The following is a 6,485-nucleotide window of genomic DNA, read 5'->3' on the forward strand; positions in this document are numbered from 1 at the left end:
GGCTAGGGGAGGAGAGGGACTAAATATAGCAAATATTTGCAGGCATAATCACTCCATAAACATGCTTCAGTGGAACAGAGTGTAGGACCGACCCAGATGACGGATGTCACTCACCCGAGTGTCACATCATAAATAAAACTGAATGAGCCCATTCTCCTACAGGACCAGAGTGACGCCTACTCACACTATAAATATTTATGAAGTTGTGGTCCTTAAAAGACTTTATTTTTCCAGGTAAGTAGGCTTTAATGAAAAAGTTGAGCAGAGCTTTTCCTGCAATTACGGAATAGTCATTGTAGCTTTGCAACCGGTATTCCATGGAAAGGAAAAGAAGAAAAGAAAGGAGAAAAGGGAAAACAAGGCCCATTCCAAGAGGCTGCTGCGTGGGGACCTCATTTATGCCAGTCAAGGTCCATTCTCATTCAAAAAGGGACAGCCTCCTCTGAGGTGGGCAGAAGCCAGAGGAACATTATCAGTCCTGTTCCACCCAGGCCCGTGTCATGAAGGGGCACAAACAGAACCTTGTCACCCAAGTTCAGACCCCTCCCACCACCTCTGCCGGGAGAGACATTCTCCCCAGCATTCTCAGCTCTCCCAGCCTGTCTCTTAGTAACAGAAAAAATGTACACCTCACCCCATTCCTATGCTCATGTGCAAAGAATTCTCAGAATGTGAGCATGTGTGCCTGAGTATCTCTGGAGTGTTTATGTACAGCCCCCCACTCCTGCTTTTACTGACTCCTGATTGCATTAGCAATAGCCCCCCCAGAAATGGCGCTGGAATCAGACCAGCTTTTCCTGCGCTCTTCACCACACACCACTGCAAAGAGCAAACACCCCTTGGGCTCCCAGCACCTCCACCACACTCTCCTCTTCTAAGGCGCTGGGGCAACCCTGTCACCTGGAGCTCACAAGCCATTGTCTCCAGTACAATACAAGCTAATTTTTCATGTCTCTTTGCAGCATGCATGTTACTCATCACTTCAGTGCACCAAAACCCTTACCCAAGTCCAGCAAGCCTGTTTCTTTTGCAGGGATGGCCTTCTGCCCAGGCTCCTTTCCCCTACAAACATCAAGGTGGCCCCTGCTATGTCAGGCTGAACTGGCCTGGTAGGGAAAAGTTGAAGATCATTTGACTCTAGCCTCCAGGAAGTCTCGTTCCACAAGGAACAAGACTCTCTGGTTTTATGAAAATGAGTCACAGGCTGCCTTGACCGTGCCTATCTGGGAGGCCAAAGCTGCCATGTATGGTCCGTGCTCTGTGCCACCCACCTCTTCATGTAAGTAGGAGTTCTTTGCCAGGACAGCTTGAGTCATAAAACTCAGCACATTCCTTAGGCATTGGATAGTCTTTCCTTGTTATTACTTTGCTTTTGTTTTATGCAGCACCTGGTTTCATTTTAAAAACCCAAATAAAATCTCATGGTCAGGGGTTGGGGGTGGGGTGGGTGGTGGAGATAGGAAGGCAAGAAAAAGAGAAAGAAGGGAGTGAAGCATAGGTTAGGGGAAGGAAGAAAGGGCTGTAACATTCCTTCCTCCCCTCCCTCACCTGCCCCCAGGCAAGACCCAGAGCCAGTCAAGGAAGGGACTTAGGAGTGAAGAGCAAGAGAGACAGGATGTACTACAACTGAGTTGCATTTGATCAATGTTCTTTTGCAGTATATGAGAAGGCACTTGATGTCTCCGTCTCTCCCCGAATTAGACCACAGTACTGAATGCCAAGCGACCTTCTCAACACTTCAGCGGGCTCTTCAATAAATCGACAGGCTTGTTTGTGATGAATTTTAAGGAATTTTGCAGCTATAACACTGATTTTATGAACCCCCTGTGTCCTTTTTTCTTGGACCACAAACCCCTATCCATGTGTAAGGGAATATATTCCCACAAGCCAATATTTGGTTTTTGTCTGTGGGGTGCTGGTGGGTGGGGTTATGGGTAAAGCAATGGGAGACAACGAAGGAAAAGGTGTAGACCCAACTGCACAAATGTTGCTGTTCGAATTGAATTTCTGTGGCCAGTTTATTTTGTAAACTCATCTGTAAAGCTGTTGACATAGAGTTTTAGAATGAAAACCGAACTCTATTAAGCAATTCCTTGTATCTGGTAAACAAATAATGAATGAATGAATGAATGAATGATGCCAATTAACATGGAAAGTTGTATTTTCTTGTAGGAGACAAGCATATTAATTACAGCATAACGCCAGAACTCTGGGTATCTGACTCAGAGCTTAAACAGAGGCCCTTACCTCCCTCTGCCTGAGTTTCCCTAAAGGAGGTTGGCAAAGGCAAAAATCCTGGAGGTTCCTGAGTGGCTCCAAGGCTATATTTTCAATGCACGGTTTGGCGAGCTTAATGGAAACCATACGAAGGAATCCCGGGAACCAGACCAGATGGCTTCTCGGGAATGTATTTAGCTTAACCTGGGTTAAAGAACAAAAATAACCACTAGGAGTTGAGGGGTGAGGGTAGGTAGGTGTGGGGGTGCGACTTTTAATGAACTGCCTTTTCTATTCAACAGAAATCAGGAGAAGTTCGGTCTGGGTAAATGCAAGTAAATGGAGCAGGGGGCAGAGAGCGGGGCGGGAGGTGGGCAGGAAGGGGTAGGAAGTAGCTACTTTCGTAACCACACGGTTCCGCCTGCCCTCAAAGGACATGAGCCTCCGGGGAGCTTTGCTGCCCCGGACCGCGTCTGGCTCCTTCCCTCGCGAAGGCACTTCGCGCGGAAGCCACAGCAGCCGCGCCAGGGCCCCGCCTCCAGCGCGCTCCGCCCCCAGCGCGCTCCGCCCAGGAGGGCCGGAGGCGGACGGGACGTGCTAGGCTGCGAGAGGGAGGAGCTTAGACGGAAGGGGTGCAGGGGGAGGGAGAGAGGAAGCCCGCCAGGGGCAGAGGGGCGGGGAGTGGGCGGGGCCGCGAGGCCGCTAGGCCGCGAGACTCCTCCCGGAAGAGCAGGGGCTGGGAAAGTCGCGGCTCTCCCCGCCCCCAGCTCCGGGCGGGCGTCGCCGGAATCACCACCGTTTGCTACGCCCGCCCGAAGGCCGGGACTCATTTGCTTCCCCGCGGCGCCCGGCGCGGGGGAAAGGCTGGCCGTGGAAGGCTGCAGCTCTTCTGGGCTATTGCTCTGAATACAAAAGAGCCTTTCTCACGCCCCTGCGGCCCTCCCGCCAGGGACTCCAGATAGCAGGGACCTGGCTCCTTGATGCTGGAGCCCACAGCTGTCGGGGCCACAGCACCATTTCTGTGGTTCTTGCAGAGAAGTGTGGCTCCAGGTATTTACTTTTAAAAATGATTTTATGTAATGATTATAACGATAACTTTTGTTCCGCTTCCAATATAAGAGAGAGAAGGGGGAAAATTGAGGCATGGAGGGTGTTTGAAGCCCAGGGAAGTATCTGAAAAAGCCAGTCAGATATGGTCTAGATATTACCGGGCCCACGCTTACCTCGAAGTCGTTCACTAAAGGAAGCTACAGGCTCTACCTCTGGGACTGGGTTTTCCAACTCTAAGTGACGATAACGGTCCTCCCAGACTGTAAACGGAGTACTGATCACTTTCTGAGTCTTCAGACGAGCCAGCCTTGTTGGGAGAACTACCCTGTATCTGAAGCTGGAGGAAAATGGCCTGGTTGTTAGTACGTGCCCATCCACTGAGGTTACTTTCTGCACGCAACTGGGAGCCTCATTCTTGAGCTTGTTTTCCTGCATTTTCTTCCACCTCCGTTAACCTATTACATATATCGTGTCTCTGTTAGGAAGGCCAATCCATAAGCAGGCGAGAGAATCAAGGCAAGTCCTCGCATCACAACCCATCATTGCTTCTCTCCTGCCCCTTGCTGAATCATGCCTGAGTGGTAAGATTCTTTCCCCCGCCTCCCCTACTGTTCCTTTAGTCTGGACATTCCTGGGTGTGAATTTCTCTACTTTACAATTTTACAACGTGAGTTCCTTGAAGATAGAGCCCACAAATAGCAATATTAAGAAGATGGTTACCAAGGCATTAAGCACCAGCAAATACTTTAAAAAGTGAGAATATTGTTAATGATGGTTGAAAATGTCATCCAGTCCTTACCTTATGTGTTGCTGAAGATTTCATTCAATCCCTACTTGTTGCCGATGCGGGAATTTGTACGTTTTACCTCGCAATGTTTGTTCTCCCCCCAAATATAGCAACTCTAAAAAAATTTAAGATTTGCCTCCTCTAATAAATGAAAGTCATAGGGTTTTCTTTGTTTGTTTGGTCAGAACTTCAAGCCCAAAGTTTCTCAAACAAATACCCCATATTCATTGTAGGAGCAGGGAGGTTGGGGGAGGGGAGCACTTTTAGCCTGTTGTTGTACCATAAAAACAAGAGTAGGATGTAATGCCACTAATTTGTCAGGAATTGTTGACTTAAAGGAGGCTACTGTGAGTATAGAAAAATCAGTTTAGGGGAGGGGGTCGGGGAAGTAACTCAAAGAGAAAGGCAACTGTTTCCCAGAGCAGCTGCCGCTACTGGCAGTGGAATCGCTTGGCACCAGCCCAGCTCCTCGCAGCAAGAGGGACTGATTTATTTAGCAATAGTTAATGATTCTCCCAAGAAACCCCCAGGAGGCCCAGCTAGCAGTAAATACACTTTCAGGAAATCATCTACCCTTCCTAGAAGGACGCAGCAACCCTACAGTGAAGGGAGGTCCCTGGCCACCCGCACAATACATCTTTTAGTCCACTTCCCAGCTTCAGATGCCCCCGAAGAACTCCCTCCACAGCCTGCCACAGCCCTACCCTCTCGTGCTTACAAAGCTCCCTAGGAAAGTTATCAAAGCCTAAAGCAGAACGATCAAGAAAAGTGTACAATTTCTGGAAGGCCATCATTAAGTAGACTAGTTACCTGGGAACCCAGGTGGGTTGTCCAGCCCGGTCCCATTAGCTAATTTTGTGAGATTAGCTAGTTGGTGCCCAAAGAGTAGCATGTTCCAAAGTGATATGTATATGTAACTGGTGGTTCTTGTGATAATGTTAGGTGGCACCTGAATAACATTTCTTATTTTAATAGTCAGGGTTTTTCTCTAATACTAGAGAATAACTAGAATATCAAATCTGTGGTGTCACAAATATAATCTCTTAGGGTGAGGCTGGGATTTTTTTTCAAGTCAATTTATTTTATTATTTTTTAAGTTTTTTAACACTTATTTATTTTTGAGAGACAGAGCTTGAGTGGGAGGGGTCCAGAGAGAGAGGCAGACACAGAATCTAAAGCAGGCTCCAGGCTCTGAGCTGTCAACACAGAGCCCAACACGGGGTTCCAACCCACAAACCATGAGATCATGACCTGAGCCAAAGTCAGATGCTTGATTGACTGAGCAACCCAGCCGCTCCTTTTTCAAGTTAATTTAATGGTAAATCTTAATAAACAAAAGTAATGGGATAGCAAAAACAATTAGTTGTAACTTTTATATTAAATGGGGTGAAGTCAGTGGAGTGGCTTGTAGAAACTAATTTTTATTCTTTTGTTCCAACTCATTCTTTAGGAATCTCTGCCAGAACTTTTAAGACAAAAAAAGAATTCCATTTTAACATCCTGTTAAAAATTACTGGATTTTGAGGGGAGTCTGAGTAGCCCAGTCGGTTAAGTGTCTGACTCTTGACTTCAGCTCAGGCCATGACCTCACGGTTTGTGAGTGCGAGCCCCATGTTGGGCTCTGCGCTGATGGTGAGGAGCCTGCTTGGGATTCTCTTTCTCCTTCTCTCTCTCTCTCAAAATAAATAAACGTAAAAAAATACAGGATTTTGAGAAAGTCTGATGGGCACAGACAGAGCCCCTTCTCTGGAGGGCGATGTCAGGGGGAGCAGAGATAGGACATATTGGTGGTGGAACAAGAGTATGAGGAGACTGGCCCAGGACTCTGGCCCAGGGTGGGTCTCCAGAAAGGAAGGACAAGCTGAGAACCGATTGCCTTTTTTTTTTTTTTTCTGCAGGAGACAGAATACAGCAAATCACTGATATCACTGATGAAAATTTAGGCAGTACCAGAGAACTTTCCAATCCGCCTAAGCCTCTTTGAGGCTTGTTCCCACAACAGCTGGAGAAATCTATACAAAATGTTCATGATGCTTTAAGAAAGAATGCTCATCAGAATAGTGTACTTTTCTATTTGTCACTTGATTGTAAATTTGGGATCACCTTCATGCCAACTCTGAACACACACACACCACCACCCTCACTGCACACAGTGCACACTCACTGACATTACTCGAGGGGTCCACTGTTGAGTGACAAGTAAAAAGATTCTTACACGCTTCAGAAAGTCTTTCTTTAGTCGATTGTAGCTCATCAGATTCTTAGGGGCTGGCTTTTTAATTCTCACACCTAGAGACAGGCACTGTGTAAGTGCTTATGGTAGAAATTATCATAATATGAATAGATGAAATTTACTAGTATTCCAAAAGCACGTTTAATCAATGGCTTCAAACAGTCACATACATACTAGCTTCCCAGCTCCATCCAACGT

At 47.1% G+C, this 6,485-nt stretch overlaps 1 long non-coding RNA gene across 1 annotated transcript; it reads left to right on the forward strand.

Moving 5' to 3' along the window:
- Positions 1-2,943: 2,943 nt before the first annotated feature.
- On the forward strand, positions 2,944-6,117 carry LOC115305537. Its single transcript, XR_003914851.1, has 3 exons — positions 2,944-3,267; positions 3,750-3,848; positions 5,953-6,117. It is a non-coding gene; the product is annotated as an uncharacterized LOC115305537 (long non-coding RNA).
- Positions 6,118-6,485: the final 368 nt, after the last annotated feature.

This window comes from Suricata suricatta, chromosome 1 (assembly GCF_006229205.1).
Source record: "Suricata suricatta isolate VVHF042 chromosome 1, meerkat_22Aug2017_6uvM2_HiC, whole genome shotgun sequence".
Lineage (NCBI taxonomy): Eukaryota > Metazoa > Chordata > Mammalia > Carnivora > Herpestidae > Suricata > Suricata suricatta.